This window comes from Sus scrofa, chromosome 4 (genome assembly GCF_000003025.6).
Source record: "Sus scrofa isolate TJ Tabasco breed Duroc chromosome 4, Sscrofa11.1, whole genome shotgun sequence".
NCBI classification, from domain to species: Eukaryota; Metazoa; Chordata; class Mammalia; order Artiodactyla; family Suidae; genus Sus; species Sus scrofa.
Genome location: NC_010446.5, coordinates 108,826,671 through 108,853,518, shown reverse-complemented (window position 1 = coordinate 108,853,518; position 26,848 = coordinate 108,826,671). Strand labels below are relative to the sequence as shown.

Genomic DNA, 26,848 nt, shown 5'->3' with positions numbered 1-26,848 from the left:
AATTAAGATGCCCTGTTTGGATGAGCAAAATGTGAACACCTCCCGTGAGCATCACATCTTTGGCGCCTCATCTCCCCTTCTCAGCCCACACACCCAGCACGCCCTCACGCTAGCAACCAGACCGTGTCAAAGCTATGTGAGGGACAAGAGGACAACAGGATGACCAGCCACACAGAAAGGAAGGAAGGGGCAACAGGTGCACATAATCGGGGCACACCTCCTGCCCTCCTGCCCCGAGCCCCGCCCTGCAGGAACAGCTGTCTGTCTGGGAATCTGACCCTCTCCCCGAAGCTGCTCACCTGGTCTCAACTGCTGGGAATGAGACCCTGGAATGCAGTTGTGTTGCAGGGTCCCTGAGGGTCACGTGCTTCTCAGTGCTGCCCCTCGAAGAGTTATTGAGAGAGACAGCCAAAGCAACAGTGGCACCCTAGCTCACACAGTGGACGGAAGAGTTTATAATATTGACGTTAAGCACCAATCTATGTACAGCCCAAAATAAAGTTTGACAATCATGCGAGTGCTGCTCTGGTGTTTCAAACAAATGCTTCTCAGCGGGTACTGGCAGGATGGCCCAGCATGGGGCCGGCCAGCGTCTCCTTTAGTTGTCCTGCTTCTGCAGCATCCTTTGCACCACCTCCCCTGCAGAATCCCAAGTCTGCTGGTCTCCTTGCTCATCCCGCTGGACTTGCCACATCTACCTGAGCAAACTCCCCAGACTTTAAGGGGCAGCCCTCTCCTACTTTGTTTAAAAATTTATTTTGTTATTTTTTCCATTTTAAACGCTTTTTATTTTTTCCATTGTAGTTGGTTTGCAGTGTTCTGACAATTTTCTACTGCAATTTTTTTTTTTTTTTTGGTCTTTTTAGGCTGACACCCACAGCATATGGACGTTCCCAGGCTAGGGGTCCAATTGGAGCTGCAGCTGCCGGCCTACATGACAGCCACAGCAATTCAGGATCCGAGCCGTGTCTGTGACTTACACCACAGCTCACGGCAACGCCAGATCTTTAACCCACTGAGGGAGGCCAGGGATCCACATCCTCACGATACAGGTGGGTTTGTAACCCGCTAAGCCACAAAGGGAACTCCCCCAGCTGCGTTTCTCTCGCTCCAGCATCTCCCCGTGTCAGCAGCGCCCACATCCCTGCGCTTGGGGACCATGAAAATCTCCACCAGCCTCCACCGTGGCCTCTCCTACATGTTTCTACTGCAACCGCTCTTTTCCTCCGAGAAGGAAGTCACAGAAAGCAATTTCTAGCAGGCTGCGTGCTCCCCAGATGGGTCCTCCTCACTGTAAAGCAATTGTCGAGTCTTGGTGACTCGCTGGAAAATGTGTACCCCCCTCTCCGGACCTTCAGCCATCTTAGCACCCAATAACCTGCAGTGACAGAAAGGCCCTCTAGGGTAGGGAAGAGTTGTGTCGCCTGGCTGTGACATGCCCTGGTAGAGCTAAGGAGCATTTTCCCTGGGGGTTTGGTAGCTCCAGGTCTGCCTCTCAGGCCATCTGGCGGGGGTGGGGGGGATGGAAGGAGTGGGCCCGCCACAGAGTCGTGCGTGGATGTCTGCTCTGTGTACGGGAGCTGGCCAGACACTAGACACCTCCTGCATTTAGAAGGACAAAGATTGTGGCCCTTGCGGGGTTGTGGGCCCGAAGCTGGGGGGCAGGAGAAAGGTGACGGAGGCCGAGAAAAGTGCCTGAACTGATCCATCCACTGCAAGTGGGCCATTAGGCCTGGATGTGACAGCTGGAAACCTGGCATATGTGCGCCTTCAGATTCTGGCCCCTTTCCTCTCCTTTGAGACCTAGGTGAGTCCTTCTGAATCCGGCCCATCTCAGCTGGGTTAGGAAGCCAAGGAGAGGGGTTTGGGCCCAGAAAAGTGGGGATGGGCACAGGGTAGCTTGGGAGAGAATAACCCCAGGACAAAGGAGAGGCCAGGGTTACCCCTGGAGCCACTGGCCCAGCCTCCGCTTCTCCCAGGAATTGCTCCCAGAATCCTCTGCCCAAACCTGGGGAGTTTCCTCTCTGCAAAAAAAGGGAAGGGGGGGGGCTGATCTGAGGGGGAGGGGAAAGGCTTTCACGATCACTTAGCATTTGGGGCCCAGGACCGGCCGCTGGGGGTCTGTTTCACTCTCGATTGAACACCAACGGGCAGCCAGGGACAGAGGACAGAGAGGCCAGAACGAATGGTCACCTTTCCCCACGCCCCAACCGCCGCCCACAGCCACTCTCAGTCAGGAGCTTCCCTATCATCGCTGAGCCTCCTAACCCAGCCCCGGGGCCGAGCCCCCTCACAGCCTCCGTGCTGCTCTCGGGAATCCAGTCCAGACTCCTCGGAATGGCATCGGGGACCCTCCGAGACGGGGGTCTCCCAGCCCCCGCAGCCTCCTGACCCGCCCCCCCGCCCCCATTCCCTGGGACACATAAATGCCACCGGGACAGGCACCCCCGCGCAGAGCGGGCCCTTTCACTTCCTCCTCCCTGTGCACGCGCTCCTTTCCGGCTGGGAAGGTCCCCCCAAGCCCGCATCCTCGCAGAACACAAGCACTTTTCCTTCTAGACGCTTCTTAAACAGAACTTTGAAGAAAACTTTGCACGCCTCCCCCAACCTCCAAGGCGTAGTCCCCCGTGAACGTCTGCAGGGCCAGGACGCCCACTCTTTCTTCCTGCATTTCTAGCCCCTGACACGACCCCTGGCAGCTCTGAGAATATTGATAAATGAATGACTAGGAAAGCAACTCGGTGAAGCAGGGAATATAAACGCAGCACTGGGTAGAGGATGCCAGTCGGCTAGGACCGAAGCGCGAAGCAGGGAATATAAACGCAGCACTGGGTAGAGGATGCCAGTCGGCTAGGACCGAAGCGCGCTCCATCCTACCAGCGGTTTAGGCACCCGGTGGCATCCAGCGCTCTGGATGAAGCGAGAGCATCGTGACTGTTGAGTACATGGAGGCGCCGAAGGGTTAAGTAGGTCGCCCCTGGTGGCAGAGCTGGGAAGTGGCAGAGCTGGCACTGAAACCTCGACTCCCGGCTTTTGTCAATGAATGCGCAAGGGAACTAGCTTTCGCAAGGACAAGGAGTCCCTGGATTTGATGTTGTCATATTCTGATGTCATATTCTAAACTCATGCCTGGAGAAGAAAGGGGTGACCGAGACCAGAGGAACAAAGCCCAGGTAGAGTGTAGGTCCATCACCAACTCCCAGTGAACAGGAGTCAGAGGCATCAGAGAGACACTTCTACAGGCAGGCCATAGAGGGGCTGGGGCCCCAAGGGGACCTCTGGGCCACAAAGAAAACCTTTTGTGGCACCAAGGTGCCACACAAAAATATTTTTTAATAATAAACTGTGAGTGAAAGGTGGCTCAGTGGATTTTCCCCGCCTACACAAAGGCCATGTCTGTTTCAGTTCTACTAAGAGAACCTGAAATCCCTGGAGGAGAGAAGGGTCCAGAAGGAGCCATGAGCCTGAACTGAGGAGAAAGCAGCCAGAGACCTGAGAAAAGGCCCCTTGTGTCCCAAACTGGCCTAGAGCCCTCTTGGGATGACACAACAGGATACAGCTCGACCTCAAGGCTGCAACCTGGTCCTTGGGGTTCTGCTGAAAATCCTAAGAGGCTGGCCAAGGATGGTTCCTGGCTCTTTTGCAGCTTCTCAGAAAAGCCCGGGAAACCCCAGCAACCAGTCTGCAGTCACAGCAAGATGCAGTGTTAGCAGGGGCCCTGGGAAAGAACTCTGGGCCCCAGAACTGGTGCAGGTGGCTGCTGAGACAGAATGTTCCACAGGCGGAAGGTGGCGGCTTCTGCCAGGGGCCAGTTCTCACTGACTCAACTGCTGCCTGCAGAGTTGCACAAAATCATTTTGCTCACTTCCTCTTGCCCCCATCGCCACTTCCCCAAAGCCTTATATTTTTACAGAGTTTGATGCTTGCTAGCCCACGGCAAAGGCCTAGAAAGAACAAGTGCTCAGAGTCGCTCCAGGATGGTGGCCTCTCTTCCTCCCGTCTCTCAGCACCCCTCCCTTCTCTGCCTCTCAGTCCAGCCAGAGGGAAGAGGCTGGGCTGATCTGGAGCCACTGTCCCCAGGGGACTTCCTACTAAGGCTTCTGCTTTGACCAAGGAGCCAGGGAGTCCTTGTAGGCTGAGTTTAGGAGATTCAATTAGAGTCAGGGTTCCTTCACTCTGAGCAACAGGAAATCCTGCCCAGTCAAGGGGAGCTGTTCCTGGCGCCTCCACCCCACCCACCAGACCCTCCACCTACACGGAGCATGTCAGAAGGCCTCCAGCCCCTAGTGGAGAATCCGGAGACGGATTCAGCCAACTGTGTTTGTTCCAGGTTCTAGGGCCTTGGAAGTGAGATGTTCCAATTGCTTGAGTCTTAAGAAGTAGAGGAGGCTCTTATTCCTATGTCCCTGTCAAGGGCACTATGTGGAGCAGTGGCCACCAGGTGGCAGCACAGTTCCACTACCGCTCAAGAAGCCCGCTGAGCAAGAAGACCAGCGAGAAACTAAGGGCATGGCCTCCAAGCACCGCTTTGCCAGCCCCCTTGGGTGGTGCAGCAAATGAAAGAGAGAGGGCTAAAGGCAAGGGAGACACGGAGCCCTTTCCATCTGCCTAACTTCAATCCAATCTCAAAGCACATTCCTGGGCAGTACCAAATTCCGTCCCTTGGACCCAAGAAGGCTGAAAAGCAGCTTCTCCTTTCAAACCCGTGAGTCTTCCAATAAAAACAGTATTTGTTGTTCTTCATAGTGTGAAGAACAACACTCATTCAATTAGCATCACGAGCCCACATGGCAGGCATCCGTTCATCTCATCTCCCAGCAGAAGAAACTGGGGCAGACAGGTGGAGGGGAAGGCTCCAGGTTGCACAACTGGTCAGAGGCTGTTTGAGGACAGAGCTTCTCCGGCCTCCTTGACTCAGGGCAGGACAGAGACCACGAGGGCAGGTGCCACCGGGATGTTTTGCTCCTCACCACACCTACATCGCCAGCCCTCCCTTGGCACCTGCCAACCTCCGATATCCATCCTCTCCCTTCTATGGGCACAGGCCCACTGATCCATTTTCCAGCCCTTTGGGCTGGGCAGCTCCACGACCCCTGCAGGGACCAACTGTACTTCCTGCCCTTGACCCCCAGGCTCTTAATCTAGACACCAGAGGGTGTAGAAATGAATCTGGGTAAAGCAGTTGCTGATCCTACGTGTCTCCAGCAGGGCCAGGTCCTGGCCCCCCTTCTTTTTACCTTCTACCTAACACGCCCCCAGGAATTGGTGCAAACTCCCCCCATTTTGATGCCATGTGTGTCTCCCCCACCTGCTCCGCAAGGCCTCTCATATTTACGGTAGTGAGAGCTGCGTTGATGGGTGCCAACCGACATGCACCAGGCACTTGGCCAGGAGGTTTGCATGCCTTGGTCACAATTCTCCGGCGACCCCGCAAGTGAGTATTATTTGATCCATTGCATAGATGAGGAAGCTAAGGCCCCGGGGCCCCTGTATGCCTGGCTCTGGGAAATACAGCCAGAAAATGGCAGAGCTGGGCCCGAACCCAAGTCTGTCTGGGCTTCAAAGCCCTGGCTCGTCTCAAGTGAACCACACAAGAAGGGTTCCACGTCAGCAATGCCAAAGCCCGCATTGTCACATGGGGCAGAAAATTTTTCCGTGTCCTAATGGATGAAACTTGTTTCACGGGTCGGGCCAGCTACTAGGGTCAGTGTGTTATTGGGTCACTTGTCTGCTCTCCAGCTCCTGCCAACGCTCAGCTCAGACGGTGGTTCCTCTGGGCCGGTGGAGAGCAGCCAGTGCCCTCGCCCCCCACACTCTCTACGTGCTGGTCCCGCTGTGGGCTGTGATTAGACAGCAGTGTCCTGGAACCGTGTGACTCTCGTTGCCCACTGATGTGCCTTCCTGGACGACCTTATTGCCTTCGCTTTTTATTAAAGGTAAAAACAGCAGCAGTCATGCGAAGCGCGTCTTGCATTTCATCAAGATACTCTCTGCTGTTATGTTCCCTCCAGAAAGTTGCTCAGGATGCATTTCTCTGAGGAGGTTCGTGCTGGAAAAGAGGTTGCTTTTCTTCATAAGCTGGCCTGCTTTGTTGAACTGCTTAGTGGGAGAGCTTTGTCTCGTTGGGTTTTGTGTGGGCAGCCAAGAGGCTCGTTGCTGGTGTTCTGTCTCCGTAACCACGCTGTGGTTTTTCACAGCGTCTGTATGACCCACGTCAGCCCTTGGCACCTGGGGACCCCATTATGCCCTGTCCTTTTTTTTTTTTCTTTTTCCTTTTTGGCTGTCCTGCAGCCTATGATGTTCCCAGGCCAGTTGGGTCAGTTGTCTGCTCTCCAGCTCCTGTTGCTGGAGATCCAAGCCACAGTTGTGACCTAAGCCACAGCAGCAGCAACACCGGATCCTTAACCCACTGCACCAGGCTGGGAATTGAACCCATGTCCCAGTGCTCCCAAGACATCACCCATCCCTTTGCGCCGCATCGGGAACTCCTGCCCTGTTCTTTGGCTATGAGTGGCTCAAATCCTTTTTGGAAGCAGGCAGAGTGTAAATAATAAATACGCAGAACCAACAGAAGAAGGCATTTATTTTGAAAGCGTGTCTGCTGGTTGATTATCCCAGCCTATGGTATAAAGATTCTTGTCAATTTTCCTGCATGCCTTTGGGATGAGGACTTTTCCCCAGATGATCAGTTTGGAGATTAAAAAAAAACCAAACACACCTGAGACTAGAAATGCCCTCTGGGGTTGAATCCTCTGAGGAAAGCTGTCAACACGATAGTTGAAGCATCAGTGCCCGGCAGGACCTAGTGGACGCTCCCTTAGCAATGACACCATATGGGGCACGAGAGCACCGCTCCCTCCCCTCCCCGGGGAGAACTTACTTTTGCTTATGTGGCCTCACCCACTTCCACAAAGGACCGAAGTTAGAGCCAGGCTGAGTCGAAAGCTTCCTCCTCTGCCCTCCCACTTCATCTCACACATGCTTCTATTCGAGCACTTCTTACACTACTTTGTAGGTATTTATTTCCACGACGGCTCCTCTCACTAGCGAGGAAACCTCCAGCAACTAGGAACTTCCTTAAGAAAACTGCAGAAGAAATTGTGCCTTATTCATCTTTCCATCTTCCACCCACACCCTCTCCCCAAAGCACCAAGAGCCTGAAGTAACGCCTGGCACGTACAGGCGACTGACGATGCGTTCTCACTAGATGCAAGATGTGTTATGCTCAGGTCTTGCTGCCCCTCACCTGGTGAGAGTGCAGAGCCTAGCTTTCCACGTCCGGCGAGGAGTCAGGAGGGATGCAGGAAGACCTCTTCCTCCACAAAAATAGCCTTGTGCTTCTGACGTCAATTGCAAACCAGTACAGACAAAAAAAAGCTTGTGAGCACCTTGGGTCTCATCAGAGGGACCCTCAGAGAGAATGTCTGATATTTACAGTACAGTTTGTGGTTTCAGCATTTTTATGTACAATAGCCTATTTCATTCTCTCTGCGATGTATCTAAAGTGGTGCCATCTACACACACACACACACACACACACACACACACACACACACACACACACAGAGTCCCCCCCCCCCCCGCATCATTTCCCTCTGTTTATTTCTGTTGTGACCCTTTCGCAGCCAGAGCTGGTTTATTCCCTTCCTCACTCGTCTTGGCACTGCTCTGTCTGCAGGACCCAGCACCACCTCCGGCCCTAGCTGGTCAGTTTCGTCTGACACACGGTGTAACGGGACTCACAAAGCCAAGTGACTTGCCCCAGATCGCTGTTTGGCACGGGGTTTCCAGGACACAAGGATTTGCGGGGGGGGGGAAGGACTAGAAGAATCTGCTGCCCGGAGTGGCTAGTTCAAGGTCAGGCCCGGAGCAGGCAGCCAGGGTTCTTCGCTGGCAGAAATGTTGGGACTCCACGTGGTTGGGAATCCACAGGGATGCGCTTCCGAGTTCCTGCGTTTCCTCCAGATTGATTCTCTCAGTCTCTCCCTGGGGCGGTTCTATCTGCGCTCTGCTCCGTGGGCTCCATTGTCACTCTGGTCCCCACCTCTCGGAATCCCCAGCCAAGCCATGATCTTCTTTCATGGCTGCCCCTGATCCTTGAGCATGCTGCTTGTCAAGCCCTGCTAATGGTGCTCCGGGGGTGCTACTGAGTCACGCTGCCCCGCATCAGCAGTGCCTGGGTATACCTAGAGCACCCCGGCTGTGCCCAATGGATGAGCTCCAGTGAGATGCTTGACAGAAGGCGTACCACGCCTCTTCATCCGGGCACCAGGCCTGCCCCACTCTGCTCTCACCAACACGCTCCAGGGGAGCAATCGCTGGCAGGTCCAGCCCTAGGCTGCAAAACACTTCCATCTTTTCTAAAACCCTGCTTCTAAAGGGGTGATGGTGAACATTGTTCATTCTATGTCCTCACTTTGCCTTTGATAAATGACAGAGATACCCGACGAGGCCTGAGGGAAGCACGTGCTCCCGGCAGCTGGCAAGAACTGGGTCCAGGGTCTCATTCACCTCCCCCTGTGCCAACGTGCGAGGAGGGTCTCTGTTGCACCATCAGGACTGCTCCAGTGCCCAGCCCAGTGCTCACTTAGCAGGTGCTTTATAAATACTGAATCAAAGGAAAATCGTTCTACGCCTACCACCCTCCCCAAACCATGAAATAACAGGCTTGTTGGGGCTCCCCCAGGATGCGCTCCCCAGATGCTGGTCCCCCTGGGCACGGACTCTCCCAGTCTCCCACTGGAGGGGCTGCACTTCTGCCCAAATCCCCTGATGGTGCCCCTGGCCTCAGAAACAGACATTGGGAGGCGGCAGTGACATCTCCCCCTCCTTTCCCCTTCCCCCTCCCTCCCGCCCCACCCCCCACCCCAACAGTCCCGCCCGTGACTCCTCTGTGAGCCTAGAGAAGGGCAGCCTCCGATGTGAAGATGCTCAGGTCCAGACACGCAACCTGCCAGGTCACTAGCACCTAAGAGTCACAGGTGACGCTCTCCCAGCACCGGTTCTCAAGAGCCAGATGATTCTAAGCAAAAAAATCATAGTTTCCATTTCTCATGTGCCACTCGTTCCAGAGGGCCTGGCACATCAATCGACACTATTCACCACTAAGAAGGGCCCCCCTCCTGCGCAGGGTGTGTGGGTTGCTAAATATTGCAGGCAGCTCCGGCCAAAACAGCTGCATGGCAAACAGGGGGGCGCACGAGGCCCATAATTTAACTTGAATTACATTTATTTATATTTGCTCTTGACCCGAAACACCAAACATCATCCAATCTTTCATTAACCCTGGAATCTTTCCTGCTTTCAAGGGAACAAAAAGAAACACATTTGTTCCAGGTCGAGGGGTTAGCCTCAGAGCCAGGCTGTGGAGCCAGGTCCAATCACTCCAAGATAGCATCTCATTCTGCCCTTGTCCTTCCAAGATGAGTCAACTGGTCTGCTCTGGCCACGGCCAGGGGAAGGCTGGGCCCCGCTTCAATGACCATGACTTCAGCTGGGGCCACAGAACTCTAGGTCACTGCAAGATGGGCCAGCCCGCTCGGCTCTCCTCCCCCACCCGTCCCTCGTCCAGTGCCCATGACTAGGGCTTTTTGTGTGATCCTGGAGTTGGCACCCTCGCCCTTTCCTGCCAATAATGCTGGCTGTTGTTTCTAAGCAAATGGAACAAACGACCAACGTGAACTCCGTGCAACTGGAAACATCTGCACAGAGGACAGGGCAGCGGCGGCTGGGACGGGCTGGGGGAGGCGAAGGAGGGTCAGGGGAGGAAGAGGCACGAACCTCAGAAAGGGAGGGTGAAGGGCGCAGCCTCAACCGAGAACCACAAGCAGGCAGAGGCCCCTGGTGCCAGACTCTGAAACCACTGCCGGCCTCACAGCTCTTCCTGAATTTTGCTTCGGAGGATGAACTCAACTGCATCTTGACCAAAGGAAGGGAGTATATGCAGATCCTTTTAAAACATCACTTTAGTTGTTAAACTCTATGTTGAAGGCAAAATGGATGGAGAAAATAATAGGTCCACCGCCCCATTTCACAGCTGCCAGCAAAGGCCCAAAGTCAGAATAGATGTGTAAGGTAACGGCCCGGTCTAAACTATATCCAGCAGTACCACCACCCCACTGCGAGTGGAAATGCAGGGCAGGCAGGCACGCACGCACGCACAAACACACACGCACAAACCATGCCGCCTCCAAGTCAGGTGGATGAGGAGGGAAGAGCCAAAAATAACAAGGGCCATTGCCTACAATGTGTCAGGAGCCGCGGTAATACAGCCAACAGCCACTAACCCTCCCGTGGGCGTCCCTGGGCCTGGCACCACGCTGAGTGCCACAGGCTTTCCCTTGATCCTTATCATAGATCCCATTCTTTTCACCACATCCGCTTTTTGCAGGTAGGGAAGTTGCGTTTAGAAAGGTTACAGAACTTGGGAAGTTCCCGTTGTGGCTCAGTGGAAATGAATCTGACTAGCATCCATGAGGATGTGGGTTCGATCCCTGACCTCCCTCAGTGGGTTAAAGGATCCAGTGTTGCCGTGAGCTGTGGCGTAGGTCGCAGATGCGGCTCAGATCTGGCATGGCTGTGGCTGTGGTGTAGGCTGGTGGCTACAGCTCTGATTCAACCCCTAGCCTGGCAACCTCCATATGCCATGGCTGTGGCCCTAAAAAAAGATTTAAAAAAAAGAAGGGTTACAGAGCTGCCAAGGTTGCATGGCTTATAGACAGTACAGCCAGCGTGCACCTTGGCCCCTCATTTGCCAGATCCTTGTGCCACCTGCCCAAGGCCGATCATTCAGTCCCACGGCAACCTCGAGAGGTGGGTTTTGCCAGTGTCTACAGATGAGTGACAGAGGTGAGCAGCTCGAATCCTGAATTCAGCAGTAAGACAGGCCGGATCGGCTTTTCCCCCAAACAGGGCATCTCCAGAGGGAGGGGCTCCTTCTTGACCCAGACTCTAACCTGCAAAACCTGAGCGTCCCAGGGACTGGCTATTGGGACAACCAATGGGAGACAGACTGGTTCCTCCCACTGGACGTCACAGGGGCTGCGGAAGCAGGACTCCCACCGCTAAGACTGAGCCTCCTTCCCAGGGCCTGGGAGAGGAAGCACCAGTTTCCTAAGCTGTCCGGTGCCCGTGCTCAGCTCTGGCTGTTTGACGAAGGAAACACCAGCTGAGAGGGGTTTTCGGTTATTGGCTGTTGGACCAGCCTAGGACGGGGCCGTGTGCTCCCTGATGGGAGCTGGCCGTGCTGTCAGTCTCTCCCCAACCCCCCCTCCCCCCCCCCCCCCCCGCAGATGCCAAGGCGACCCCTGTAGGAACTAATGGTTCCTTGGGCCGAGGTGATGGGCTGGTTGGTTCCTCAAGGCAGCTTTGGGGCTCTGAGGCTGCACTTGAGACACCCTGAGTGGATCTGAGAACTGGAGGGAGCCAGGCGCAGGAAGCAGAGGCCTTTGTGGGGGGCGGGGGTTGGTGTCCCGGGCACCCCCACGAGGTGCAGCGCCATCAGCTCGGCTTCCTTGCTCTAACGCGAGGGTGGAGGAGGTGGAACCGTCCGGCTGATTCATCCGCTGCACAATTCGAGGATGCTGGCGAGGTACACCCGCCGGACGCGCTCCTCCTGGGACTCTGAACGAGGGACGCGGAAGGGGTGTTGCCCAGAGACCACAGACCTGAGCCGATCTCCTCCTCACAGCCAGGCGGGGAGAGGGGCGCCCAGGTCAGGATCGGATCCATCCTGCCGGCGGTTGTCTCCCTCCCTCCCCCTGCACCCCCAGTTCCTAGGACTGAAGCCGGGATCCTCGGACAGTCCTGTCCTGTGATGAGCTGGGACTGGACTCTGCCTGCCAGGAAAGCGCCCTGGGCACCTGCCTCCGCACAGCGACCGCCCTCGCCGTCCAGGGCCCTGTGCAAATCACCGGGGCCCGAGGTGGCCTAAGCAGGAAGCTGCTGTCAGGAACTGAGAGTGGACAGCAAGGACAAGAGCCAAGAGGAAGTCACAGAGATCAGCTTAAAAATAACCCTCCTTTCCCTGTCTGTGGCGAACCTGGAGCCAAGTTCTGACGGCCTGGCTCGGGGCAATGTCAAAAAGATCTAGAAGCAAATCAGCAGAAGCCCATCTGGGGGCACGCCCGTGTCCTTATCAGCCTTAGCAAGCCCCCCGCCAGAACCCTCTCTTCTCAGAAACTTCCGCCCAGCCAGCAGCTGTTTCCTCTCCTATATTTAAACAACCAAGTTAGTGAACCTGGGGAGAGTTGCTGCCCCAGGGGAAGAACTCAGCCTCGGGTAGAACCCTTGGGCACAGAATGACACTGTGGCCTTGTGGCCTGTGCTTGGCTCCTCCCCGGCTTCTGCTGCCTGAGTGGGGCCCAGAGTTCCTGAGAAGCCTCAAATTGGATTGTCTGTGCAGTGAGCCGTGGGGCCTGGGGGGTCTGCCAGATGGTTTTCTGGGTACAAGCAGTGTGTGATGCCTTCCAACACCAGGTGAGGTGAACAGGATCCTCCCACCCCCACCCCCAAAGCCAGAGATCCCTGAAATGACACCTATTTCACAGCCCCAGCCCTGAGCACAGTGCGTCGGACCCCAACGCCGCTCGTCTTGGAACATATTCGGGCATCCTGGCTATTTTTAGACCTGTTTCCACCCTTATCAAAAGGGAGCTGTTTGTTGAGAGGAACTGCCACAGCTTTAGGGGGACCTTTTCCTGATTCTGCTGGCTCCCCAGTCCCAGCTATTGTGGTTTCATCCCACCAAACACACACACACACACACACACACACACACACACACAAACACACCCCACTCGTCTCAGCACTGGCTCCCTAACCACCCACCTTGTGATAACAGAAAATATTGGTTGAGCAGTTGCTCAGATGTGCAGACCCGTCCTTTGTGCATCTTAACGCATCTCCTTGAGGCAGGTAGCACTGCTGCCCCATTTTCTAGGTAAGCAGACTGAGGTTACATGACTTCATCAAGAATACTCATGCAGTCCGTGGCAAAGCCAGGATTTGGATCCAAGCAGACTGAGACCTCTTAGCTACACCTGCACCAGCTGTTCGGAGGTAGCACTGTTGGGCCTTCGCCAGACACACTCGTACCGTCCTTGCGTCCCCAGAATCTGGTTTTCAGTGAGCCACACAGAGCTGATTCTTTGGTAATGATAGTACTATGGATTCTGCACCTACCTAGTTTATGCCAAACGCTTGCACATTATCTTAATCAGGATTTCCCAACTCAGCTCTGTTGACATTTTGGACCACATAATTCTTGACTGTGAAGAGCTGTCTATGCACTGTAGGGTGTTTAGCAGCATCCGTGGCCTCTAGACACTAAATGCCAAGAGCGCTAAGTCAGGACAATCGAACCTGTCTCTAGAGATTACCAGATGCTCCCGGGGTGGGGGGGGAATCATCCCCAGTTGAGAACTGCTGCTCTAAATGAGAAATCTGACATTCAGAGAGGTTAAGCGATTTCCCCATGGCCACAAGGCTGGCAGGCAGAAGAGACCAGTGGGACCCAGGTTTGCCTGACACCAAAACCAGCTACATGTCACTGTCTCATGCTCTCCCCTACTTCTGAATAAGGAAGGTGTGAACGTGGTACTGAAACCTATTTGTCCAGGAGCCGAAACATCGATCAACTGGTTCTCCACCCCCTACCCCCACCCCACAGCCCCAAGATGGTTCAAATTCTGAACTTACAACATCTGGCTCCTACTTAGCTGAGCAGCATCTAGATCTTAGACTTTCGAAGCTAAATCCTCTGAGACCTAGACCGCTCCGCCAAGCCTGGAATTTAAGCTCTTCTTTACACTCACATGTCCCCTCAGCATGCCATGAGCTTGGTTTGGATACCCACTGCACCGGTTCTTCTGGAACCTTGGAAAGGCTGCAGCCTTGAGAACTAGTGGCAGCTCTACCAGCAGTTTGCCGACAGCCACCATCTAGGAAAATGCTGAGGCCAGGCTCAAATCCAAACTTCCGCCTGAGTCTCATCTCTCCTTCGAGTTCCGCTGGTTCATTGAGTAAAATCTTCATGGGCACAAAATGGACTGAATTTGCACAGTCTGCTACTTCCTGTGACACAGAAAGATGAGTAACTGGAGAGAGACAGCCAGGCATGTAAATGCAGAGTTGCCTACAGAAACCTAATTCATAGCAGAATTTAAACTACCCTGAGCCTCAATTCCTTGCATCATTTTTCATTCCCTCCCCTATTTTTTTCTCTTCTTTGCTGAACCCTGGTGGGCACAGTTACCTACCACTGTCAATGTATCATGGGTTAGGAAACAGGAACCACTTTCCACGCAGCCTTCCTCACGCACACACAACTCAAAGTAAGTTCTGCAGAAAACGAAATAAGTCGTCACAAAGAGTAGGTTCACTGCCAGAGTCTGCCCGCTTTCTTTTCTGAGGGAAATGAGAGCTCATAGCAGCTGCTACCCATGTTAGGAAAAGTCCAAAAGCCTCGGCGACCACGATAACTGTGTGGTTGGTAGCTGCTGTCTCACTGTTCCTCAAAAGCCCCCCCGCAGTGCTCCTCTGGCTCAGAGTCATCACAGAAGAATTTTCATCATGCGATCACAAGCTCAACAATCTCCCAAACGAGTCAGTGGGCAGATGGTGGCCAAAGGGCAAGAGTAAGTCTCCGTTTCCAGCGCAAGAATTTGAAACATTAGGATTTCCACTTGAAGCTTCTGTAATTTCTCTACTACGGTCACATAGGGGAGATGAAAGTTAGAGTGGTAAAGACGCGGAAGTGGACTCAGAGGAGCCAGCCAGCGTGAGAGATTGTTTTGGACTCAAGTCATTCATTTTTCAAACCTATTTAAAAAGCAGTGTTTTTCAAACCACAGATCTCAATCCGCTATAGAAGGAGGAAGTCAACTTGGTAGGTCATGATCAGAGTCTATTTTCAATTAAATGGAATGCAACTTATGTATCAGATTATGTTGCACATAATAAGAGTAATTTTTTTTCGCTTATGTTTGAGTGGATAGTGGATAGCCAACTAAAATGAATTGCCTTTGTTTTGCACCCTCACTGGAGTGTAACTAACATGCAAAAAACCTCACATACTTAATGTGCATGATGCGATCAAGTTTTGCTTGCATATACACCTGTGAAGCCATCACCACAATCAAGATAACGTATCCATTGCTCATCAAAGTTTCCTCATGCTCCTCTGTAATCCTGCCTTCCACGCACTAACTATGGATCTGTTCCCCGTTACTACAGTTTGTATGTTGTAGAAAATGATATAAATGGGGTCACATAGTAACCTTAAAAGAGTACTTTTAAAAAGAGTAAGTATGCACTCTTTTTGCGTCTGGCTTTTGTTCGGTAGCGTAATTTTGAGGGGGATGCACCTGTTGTGTGCATCAGTGGTTCATTGTGACTGCTGTGTAGGAGTCCGTTGTACAGATCGATCACAATTTGCTTATGCATTCACCTGGTGATGGACATCTGGCTTGTTCCCAGTTCGGGAATATTACAAATAAAAGTGCCATAAACATTCACATACAAGTTTTTTCTGTGGACATATGTTTTCTTGGGTAAATACCTGGTTATAGAATGACAGACTCATATGGTAGATGTATATTTAGCTTCCTCAGAAACTCCCAACCCATATTGTAAAATGATTTTACCATTTTATGCTCCCACACGTAATGAACCACAGTTCCGTTCTGCTACCTGACTCTTTGCCAGGGCTTGGAATAGTCACTCGATTTAATTTTAGCCTTTCTAGTGGTTACACAATAGTATCTCATTTTAATGAGCATATCCCGAATGACCAGCGAGGTGAGCATCTCTTCAGATGCTTCTTTGACATCTGATGCTTATTTGTGTATCTTCTTTGGTGAAGTGACTCTTTTTTTGATTTTTTTGTTCCATTTTCTATTGTTTTTTTTTTTATTTTAGCACATTCTTTTTGATTCATTCTGCAATATTTTCTCCAGTTTTGCTACTCTTTTTGGGGGAAGGGGGTACACACATGCGGCATATGGAGATTCCCAGGCTAGGGATCAAATCGGAGCTGCAGCCACTGGCCTACACCACAGCCAAAGCAATGCCAGATCCGAGCTGTGTCTATGACTTACACCATAGCTCATGGCAACACCAGATCCTTAACCCACTTGAGCGAGGCCAGGGATCAAACCCACATCCTCATGGGTACTGGTCAGATTCATTTCTGCTGCACCACAATGGGAACTTCCAAGTTTTCTATTCTTTTATATTGCAGTGTCTAATCTGTTCATCTCATCCAGTGTATTTTTCATCTCAGACGCTGTCATTTTCCTCGCTAGGATTCTATTCGGGTCTTTTAAGTATTTTCTGCATCTTTACTTAACAGGCTCAAACTTTGCCTTCTTGAACATATATTATAATGTATTATAACTAGTATTCTAACCTTTGTCTATGAATTCTATCATTTGTGTTATTTCTGGGTCTGTTTCTCTTGATTGTATTTCTCATTATTGGTCTTGTTCCTGCTTCTTTATGTGGCGGGTCCCTTTTTGATTGTATTCCAGGTCCTGTGAATTTTACCTTGTTAGTGCTAGATATTTTGGTATTCTTTGACCTTGTTCTGGGTAAGTTACCTGGAAAAGGTTTCATCCTTTCCAGGCTTGCTTTTAAACTCTGTTCAGTAAGACCAGAGATGCTTTTAGTCTGGGACTAATTTTATCCTACACTGAGAAGAAGGATTCAAACCAAAAGCCTATTCATTTGAAGATTTCCACTCTGGCTAGAAGAAGCAGGAACTCTTCTGGTCCAGTACGCTGCTCCTTTGGGGAGGTTCTCTGCAGCTTCGGGCAGTTTCCCCATCTACACTTGCTGAGCAATATTCAGCTGAAGCCTGGAGGGAGGGAGACGCTCTGCAGATCTGCAGAGCTGTTGCTCCCAAGCCCTCCGTGTTTGGTACTCTCTCCTGCAGACTCTAGCCCGCCTTGCCCTCTCCATACTTCCACCTCTATCTCCTCCATCACCAGGCTCTGCCTGGCTTTCTCCTCCCTGCTTCGCAGCCTAAAAATTCTCCCAGAAGCAAGATGGGAGTAGCTATGGAGGCCACTTCATTGGTTTGGCCTCTCTCAGGCACCACTGGCTGCACAGCTTGATATTCAGTGTTCAGATATCATTGTTTCATTTATTTTGTTCAGTTTATTAATTGTTTCAGGCAGGAACATAAATCTGGTTCCTTTTATTCCATCTTATTTGGAATTAAAAGTACAATGTGGTTTTTTGTTTGTTTGTTTGTTTGTCTTTTTAGGGCCACACCCGCAGCATATGGAAGTTCCCAGTCTACGGGTCAAATTGGAGCTGTAGCTGCCAGCTTACACCACAGACAAGCAACACTGGATCCTTAACCCACTGAGGGAGGCCAGGGATCGAACCTGCATTCTCATGGCTACTAGTAGTGTTCATTACTGCTGAGCCACAGTGGGAGCTCCTGCATTACCATTTTTAAGCACACAGTTCAGTGCTATTAACTACTCTCTCATTGTCGTACAAGCCTCACACCATCCATCTTCAGAACTTTTCATCTTGTAAGACTGAAACTGTACCCATTAAACAGAAACTCCCCATTCCCCACCCCAGCTCCTGGCAACCAGCGCTCACTTTCTGTCTTTATGAATGTGACTACTCTAGGTATTTCTCCTCTCCCTCCTCTCTTTATTTTTATTTATTTATTTATTTATTGTCCTTTTAGGGCCGCACCCACGGCATATGGAGGTTCCCAGGCTAGGGGTCCAATTGGAACTGTAGCTGCCGGCCTACACCACAGCCACAGGAACTCGGGATCCGAACCACATCTATGATCCACACCACAGCTCACAGCAACGCTGGATCCTTAACCCACTGAGCGAGCCCAGGGATTGAACCCACAACCTCATGGTTCCTAGTCGGATTCGTTAACCACTGAGCCACGACGGGAAATCCTCCCTCTTTTAAGTCATATCCATACGCTTTGCTTTTTCCTTATAAACCCAACGCAGTTCCCACTCTCTCCTCCTGGAAGCAGGATCTGCTTAATCTCTTCCCTTAGCTAAGCTATCTCCAATTCAATGGTTGTCTGCAGCCCTTAAAGGATTTTTAAAATTGTTAACGAATAAGATAATTTAAGAATAACGCCAAAAAGTACGGCAATGTGTATTATAATAATATTTTCTCTCCTGTCCTTCAGCCAACCCAAACGTCCACAGGTCTTAGCCAACCATTGTTAACAATTGACAGTGCCCTTGCCTGGAGCTGCTCTACGCGTACATGGCATTTCATGGCACAGCACACCGGTGAATAGTAGATACTCTGGAGTCTCAAGGCCTGGGTTTGAACCCTGGTTTTGCCACTTAGCTGGGTGACCTTGAGCAAGTTATTTAATTCCTCCAGGCTTTGATTTCTTCATATAAAATTGAGATATTTGTATCCATTTTGTAGGACTGCGCTGAAGATTGTTATGAAGCTAAAGCTCTTTGAGCGATGCCTTGTGTCTAATAAGCCTCTGCAGTTACTGTGCATTTCTATTATTGTTATTATGTGTGTGTGTGTATCTTTGTTTCACCAGTGGGATCATGCTGTGCATTCTGTTCAGCAGGCTCCTTTCATGGTCATACCCCAGGTATCTTTCAATATTAATACAGCCTCACTCATTGTGATGACAACAGAGCATTCTGCAGCATGGTTGTAAAAGCTGGAGTTGCTTTTTCAATCCAGGAATGACAGTGACGTGACAGTGACGTGACGGCACATCACAGAAGATGTCCCGAGGTGACAGTCTTGGGGGGTGAGGGATGACCCATCAGAACGGGGGTTTGCTTTGGTCAGCGCTGAGCTCCTCCAGGGCGGGACTCATTTCCTTCTCAGCTCGGAGAGCTGGCGATTACACCGTGTCTCTCGCAGAGGCTTGGCCTCCACAGGGGCTGTTCTCAATTCTTCTGAGTCGAGGAGAAGAAGTGAGGAAGCGAGTCAACAACCCAGTTTCCCAGCAGCCTCGTTCCAAACAGGGTTTTCGGGCGGGCCCTTGAAAAGAATGTCATCTCTTTCCCGCCCCTTCCCATGACCGGGAGCAGAAAGGGCTGAGCCCTCAGGGAAAGACGGTGTAGAACCTGGTGGGAAAGGAGCCTCCGAGAGCACAGGAGTGATGGGAGGATAAAAGACATACATGGACCAGCTCGTGAGTGTGCGCGTGTGCGTGTGCACACATGCGCGCGCATGGCCTCGATGCCGTGACATCTTCCCTCCTTCTCCGCCCCTATTTGCTCTCCCATCACTTTCTGCTCATCTAGGAGCCAGAGTATAAAGACAATGAACAGTCAAGACTCTCTAGAAGGAAAACACAACACAGCTGTCAGGAAACCCAGGGACCTGAATGTCAAGGGAACACCCAGCTCACAGGAAATTATAGTGTCAGGCTCTCAGGACTACATTCGGGAGCCTGGCTCGGCTCCCCATCAGCTTCATGGTTCAACCTTTCTGTCCCACGATTTCCCCATTTGTATTTCTTAATATATTTTTAGAGCCACACCCACAGCATATAAAAGTTCCCAGGCTAGGGGTCCAATGGAGCTACAGCTGCCAGCCTACACCCCAGCCACAGCAATGCAGGATCCGAGCCACATCTGCAACCTACACCACAGCTCTCAGAAACGCCGGATCCTTAACCCACTGAGCGAGGCCAGGGATCAAATCTGCCACCTCATGGTTCCTAGTCCGATTCGTTTCCGCTGCGCCATGACGGGAACTGCTGATTTCCTCATTTTTAAAATGACGAAGATAACATCCATTTTACCAAGTCATTTTGAGGCTGAAATGAATTAACCTTCGTCAAACACCCCCACCAGTGCCTGACACCAGAAAAGCTCTGAGTAAATGTCACCTATTATTATCATTGTATTTAAATGTACTCTACTCCCCCACCTCTAAACCCCAGTTTCCTTTTGTGTCAACTCCAGAAAGCTTCATCTGTTGAAAGAGAAACCGCAGAAAAACTATCACAGAGGTCTAGCAGAAGAAACAATTTATCATTTTTAGAAATTTTGCCGGAAGAGAGGGTCTGAGCCATTTCAGGGACCATCTGATTAGATCCTGCAAAGCAAGAGGCACAGAGATCCCTCTGGACTTTTGAAATCAGATGGGCATTTATTCAACACATTCCTGCACGGGGTAGTTTACAAGATGAAACTAACACGGCCAAGGGACCCAGCAATCCAGGAACTTCCCACTTAAAATGGTCATCAGAGGCAGGACTAATGTCAAGGTGAATTGAAGGTCAGGTCTTGAATGTTCCTTGTTTTACTGAAAGTCATGATTCACATACTCACTGAGGCTTCATGCTACTTGAAGGCTGATCACTCCTGGTCAGGATGTACTTGTTTTCTAGACGTTACCACATGAGACTGACTAGTATTTCCTTCTCCAGACCGATGTGTCCTGTGGGGTGTCTCCAAAAGAGGAGAATCAAAAAGGAATAAAAACGAGGCTGGCCGTGGAGCCATAGAAATCCAGCTGTCTTCTCCCAGCTTCTGGACACACAACGGCTTCATTGTGTATGGAGAAAAAAAAAAAAAAAAATGGAACTGAAGCTTTCCTGCAAGCATTTTTGAACTTGGACCTCCAGTGCATAGATTAGCAGAGCCAGCTCCCAGCCCAGGCACCCCCTCCTCTTCTCCTCTCCTCTCCATCTTTGCAAGAGAATTCAGTTCCATTTAAGTCCAAGGGACACGGCAAAAACAGCCCTCCAAACAGCACTTCCATTTTTGGCAATGGGATCCTTCAGACAGTGAGCAATAGCCCTTCAGCTCGCAGGCCCTTCAGATTCTGAACCTTGTACACGAGTTTCCTCTGCTCACTTCAGAGATGGGCCTAAAGAGGTGGGGTTCACTCTGCAGTCATTTTTTAAGGCAAAAAACCCACACATACCAGCAAAAGGAACGGAGTCACTGATTTTTAACACCAGAAGGACATTGTCCAGCACCAATCAACGCTCCCATTTTTCAGATGAAGAAACTGAGGCCCAAGAGGTTAACAACTCAAGCAGCACTTTGAGAGGCATCCCCAGGACAAACCATCTTAGGACACTGGAGAGGCTACAAGCCACGCCCTCGTCACCCTATTTACTTGCATTATTAACTTGCTATTAACACATACGAGTCAATTGTTTTATCGTCAGTCCTGTACTCAGGAAAAGGAAGCAAAACTTAACACTATAAGAGTTCATAGGGGCTGGTTATTTTTCTTTTCCCTGAATTCACCACATCTCTCATACACCTCATCCCTGGCCATGAAATAATAAAGCATTCTTTTTGTCACTTTGGTTCAAACTTTTAGTCACGGTCATGACTTTTTGACGCACCGAGCGCTGTTAATTATTCCTTTGAATGGTTCGTCTATCTCTCAGCGGACATTTATCATCTGCTGTGAGCCAAGAACTATCCCTTTCCACCGGGATACCTTCCTTTGCTCTGTGTTCCTTCTGTCCTCACCGCAATCCCAGGTTTTATCCCCTTCCAACTGATTAGCATTTGCAAGAACGACCGGGCTGCCTCCAGACCAACTTCTCTGTCTCCAACATGTCAAGACTGATGAATTTCCCTTGAACGATTCCTGGTCCTGCTGGCCTTCGGCTCCTCGGCCTACAGCTGCTTTCTTCCTATTATGCGCCAACGCAGGTCCGATTTCTTCCCCCTGGTTTTCACACTTTCCTGTAATCACCTTAGCGCTCCCAATATATTTCCCCACTATTCTCACCTAACTCTTCCTGAACTGATGAGATGTCACGCATCCTTCAAGGCCTGGGGTCAACTTCCCTCTACTCTCTGAAAAGTTCCTCTGCCCCACATCAGAATATCGACTCCCTCTCCGACCTCCCTGGACACTCGGTGCTAGTACAAGCCAGCTTAGGTTGCTCTGTGGTTAGTTGTTCATCCGCTAGCTCCTTACCTGGACTCTGAGCTCTCTGAACACAGGGACCATCCTTCTATGTCGAATTCCAACGTCCAGCAGAGCGTAGGTGCTCAGTAATGTCCCTCGGGGTATGAAGGAATAGCTCCTAGCATGGCACTGAGGCCTCCGCAGGTGCTGAGCACCTGAAGGTAAACCTGACGCCAGGGCTCAACACCCAGGGATGCAGACAGGGATGTAAATAGCAGTTATGACACCAAAACTGCGTTCATAAGAGCGCTGCTGTTTAAAGGGAAACTTCCCTTTTCGGGTAACCTAGGCCAAAGAGGCTCAAAGTCCAGGCCGCACTTTGAAAGTTGTCCCCAGGACAGGCTGTCCCAGGACATAAGAGAGTTCTCCTTTCAAGGGGGACCTTCCCTTTTAGACACGTGATTTTCAAGAATTAGAGAGAAGGGTGTCTGAACTCACTCATAAATGTTAAGAAACAAAAATATTATGGTTCCGAGAGAAACAGGCTCCCTCAGGCCTAAGGAAGACAGACCTAATCTGGACTTGATGTATTTTTATAAAAATGAAGACAGTTTAATTAGCATGGGGGGGTGGCTATGATAACCAGGATGCAAATGGATCTAATCTCTTTCATTGAACTACTTTAATTATTACTCATTTATTCAGAAGGATGTTCTGCCCGTGCCTCTACCAGAATGGCCCTCTTATTATTTTCCTTAAATCCTTTCCTTAAGGTGGACTATGAGAAAGAGGTTCCTGATAAGGAGCCCTTTTACTGTGGCTGCGGAATCAGTCTGCTCCCCGCATCTGGCCCAACAAATGTCAAAACATACACGGCGTACTACTTTGCACTTTGTCCCAAAAGCCTTTCTTCATTTTTGATGTCCCAGAAACCAACACCACTGGGTCTCCTTTGGGCTGAGAACCATTCTGTCTACAAAATAACTGTGACATCTACAGCCATTGACATGCATTTAGAGAAAAGTTCTCAAGAATTAAAGAACTGAAGTTCCATAAAACATGTTTTTCATCTAAAGGCACTGGAGAATAAAAAAGGTTCCCAGGACCTCTGGCTTTCCTCCAGGAAAGGACCGTCACACCACAGAGGAATTGGATGTTTGCCTAGTGGCCTTGGGAGTGATCTGAAATTTATATATTTTTTCAAATAGATGCCCTGCCCAGGGACCTGGCCACAGGAGCATTTTCCCAGTCTACAGCACAGAAGTCACGTGATATTCACGCTCCTCGGCAAGCGTTCCTACATTCTACACCCCAGCGAGCCTGATCTTCAGGTCCAGTTTCTCCCACTTGAGACTCGCTTCGCCAATGGCAGTGCTCTCCCTCCGCTTAGCAGAAGGTCCTTGCCCTGGAGATGCAATATTCCCTTCAGTTCTGTTCAGCTAATTTGAACAGATGTTATCAATATGCCAAAAATTATGTTTAGCCACTGGAAATTAAACAAAAGAAGGAGATCTGGTCTCTGATCTTGAAGCGCTTGCAGGCGATTGCTGTATCATATAATGTCTAAACCAAATGGCACAAACTGGGTGGCGGTGGAGGCACCAGCACTCAGAAGAGAGAATCACAACCCAACATGAGGGTTTGGGCGATGCCTCCTGGAGAAGATGACGTTGGAAATGACATTCTTAAAGAAAGAATTGTAAGAGTTCAATCGTAAAAAGGTAAGGCTGTTCTTGGCAGAGGAAACAATATAAGCAGAGGTACAGCAGTATCGAGAGAAGGGCTGTGATTAAGAAGCACACACAGGGAGTTCCCGTCGTGGTGCAGCAGGAACAAATCTGACTAGGTACTGTGAGGTCACGGGTTCGATCCCTGCCCTTGCTCTGTGGGTTCAGGATCTGGCGTTGCCGTGAGCTGTGGTGTAGGTTGCAGATGCGGCTCGGATCCTGTGTTGCTGTGGCTCTGGCGTCGGCCAGCAGCTGTAGCTCCAATTGGACCCCTGGCCTGGGAACCTTCATATGCCTCGGGTACGGCTCTAAAAAAAAAAAGCAAAAGAAAAGAAGACGTACACACAGTTAAGAAGTTATAAAAGAAGAACAAGCTGGAAGGTCGGCACAGAGGTGAGGCAAGTGAGAGTAAATTTAGAGAAGATAGGATGTGGAGAACTTTGGATGAACTGCTAAAGAGTTTGGACTTTCTTCAGTACATAATGGGTACCCATTGGTGAGTTTGGCTTATGTAGGAAGTTGTTTGGGTAGATAGTATTTATTAAACTTACCTTGTAATTTTATTATCAATAAAGTAGCATTCATTTTATTTAAAAACAACTAGGAACAACAACCCCAGATATCCAAAGGAGTCTTAAAAAAAAAAAAAAGAAAGATGCTGGAGGTTTCCTACTTCATGATTTCAAAACTCAATAGAGATCTACAATAATCAAAACATGATACTGGCATGAAAATAGACACAGAGATCAAGGGGATGGAATGGACATCCCAGCAATAAACCCTCTCATATATGGTCAAATGATTATTTTTTAGGGCCACACCTGCGGCATATGGAAGTTCCCAGGCTAGGGGTTCAGTTGGAGCTGCAGCTGAGGCCTATGCCAGAGCCAGAGCAATGCAGGATCCAGGCCACATCTGTGACCTAAGCCACAGCTTGCAGCAATGCTGGATCCTGAGCAAGCCCAAGGATCGAACCTGCATCCTCATGGGTACTAGTTGAGCTCTTAACCAGCCGAGCCACAAGGGGAACTCTGGTCAAATGACTTTGACAAGGCTGTGAAAACCATTCAATGAGGAAAGAACAATATTTTCAGCAAAGGGTGTTGGAAAAATTAGAAATTCACATACAAAAGAATTAAGTTAGACCTTTTAGCTATAACACAAAAATTAACTCAAAATGGATCAAAGATCTAAATATAAGAACTAAAACTAGGAGTAGTTCCCGTCGTGGCTCAGTGGTTAATGAATCTGACTAGGAACCATGAAGCTGTGGGTTCGATCCCTGGCCTCACTAGTGGGTTGGGCATCCAGCGTTGCCATGAGCTGTGGTGTGGGTCTTGGACATGGCTCAGATCTGGCGTTGCTGTGGCTGTGGTGTAGGCCGGCACCTGCAGCTCCAATTCAACCCCTAGCCTGGGAGCCTCCATATGTCGTGGGTGTGGCCCTAAAAAAAAAAAAAAAGGCAAAAAAAAAAAAAAAGAACTAAAACTATAAGACTCCCGGATGAAAATGTGGGGGAAAGCTTCATGACATTGGATTTGGCAGTGATGTCTTGAATATGACACAAAAGCATAGCAATAAAAGAAAAATGGCTAAATCATACTATGCCAAAATTAAAAACTTTTGTGCATCAAAGGACACTATTAAGACAGTATAAATGCAACCCGTGGAACTGGAGAAAATTTTTGCAAATCATCTATCTATCTCATAAGACGTTAATGTATAAATATATAAAGAACTCCTACAACTCAACGACATAGAAACAATGAAATTTAAACTGAGTTGGGTAGACATTTCTCCAAAGAAGATACACAAATTGCCAATAAGCACATGAAAAGATGCTCCGCATCATCATGAGAGAAATGCAGAGCAAAATCACAGTGAGATTCCACTTCATACCCAGTAGGACGGCTCTTACCAAAACAGAGCAAAACACGCAAACGAATGAAGAAATCAAAAAATAACAAATGTTGATGAGGGTACAGAGAAATAAGAACCCTCGTGCACTGCTGATGGGAATGTACGAAACAGTATGGCAGTTCCTCAAAAGATTAAAAATGGAATTACCATATCACCCAGCAATTCCATGTCTGGGTATATCCCCAAAGGAATTGAAAGCAGAGACGCAAACAGATATTTGTACACTTATGCTCAGAGCAGTGTTACTTACGATAGAGGGACTATAGAAGCAACCCAAATGTCCACCAGCACATAGACGGAGAAACAAAATGCTGTATATGCGTACAAAGAAACATTACTTAGCTCAAAAAAGGAAATTCTCATATAGGCTCCAAGCAGGGATGAACCTTGAGGGTATTATACTGAGTGAAATAAGGCAGTCACAAAAGGACAAGTGCTGTATGATTCCACCGATATGAAGTCCTAAGAGCAGTCAACAAATTCATAGAGACGGAAAGTGGAATGAAGGTGGCGAAGGAGGTGGGAAGAGGGATTTAGTGTTGAATGGGTGTGCAGTTTCAGTTTGGGAAGATGAAAACATTTTGGAGATGGATGGTGGTCGTTTCACAACAATATAAATGTACAGAATGCCACAGAACTGCTACTTAATATAGCTACAATAGTACATTTTATGTTTTTTAAATTTTACCGCCAAAAAAACATAGGAACACTCAAAAGGAAGAATTACTCCTAATCTCACACAACAGTCTCAATTTCCAGTATCAACACAACACTCTGGAGTAGTGAATGGAGGAATACGTGACATGGTTCAATTTGCATTGAAGGTAGTTTCCTCTGACTTCTAGAAAGGAGGATGGTTGTAAGCAGGACAAAATGCAAGGCAGGGATGGCGTTTTCATTGTGGTTCAGTGGAAATGAATCTGACTAATAAAAATGAGGCTGCGGGTTCGATCCCTGGCCTCGCTCAGTGGGTTCAGGATCCTGAGTTGCTGTGGCTGTGGTGTAGGCCGGCATCTGTAGCTTTGATTCGACCCCTGGCCTGGGAACCTCCATGTGCCGTGGGTGTGGCCCTAAAAAAAAAAAAAAAAAAAAAAGACCAAAAAAAGAAAGAAAGTTGAAGGAAGATCAAGGAGCAGATAGTGCAACTGCAGGACTAGCTGCTCCCTCACACTAAGGAGATGAGAGGCCTATAAAACATCTAAGACCCCGAGAAAAGAATAGCCTCAGAGATGCTGTGGAAATGGGGAGCCTCAAGATGCTGTGAGTGCCTGCAATAAAACTGGGTCTGGTTTTGAGACGTTCCCGAAGTCAAAATTGAAAGAGACAGGAACATGGCC

At 49.9% G+C, this 26,848-nt stretch overlaps 1 protein-coding gene across 2 annotated transcripts in view; it reads right to left on the bottom strand.

The window, feature by feature from the left end:
* Positions 1-26,848, bottom strand: part of TMIGD3 (transmembrane and immunoglobulin domain containing 3) — a 56,697-nt gene that overhangs the window by 17,583 nt on the left and 12,266 nt on the right. The window lies entirely within an intron of this gene.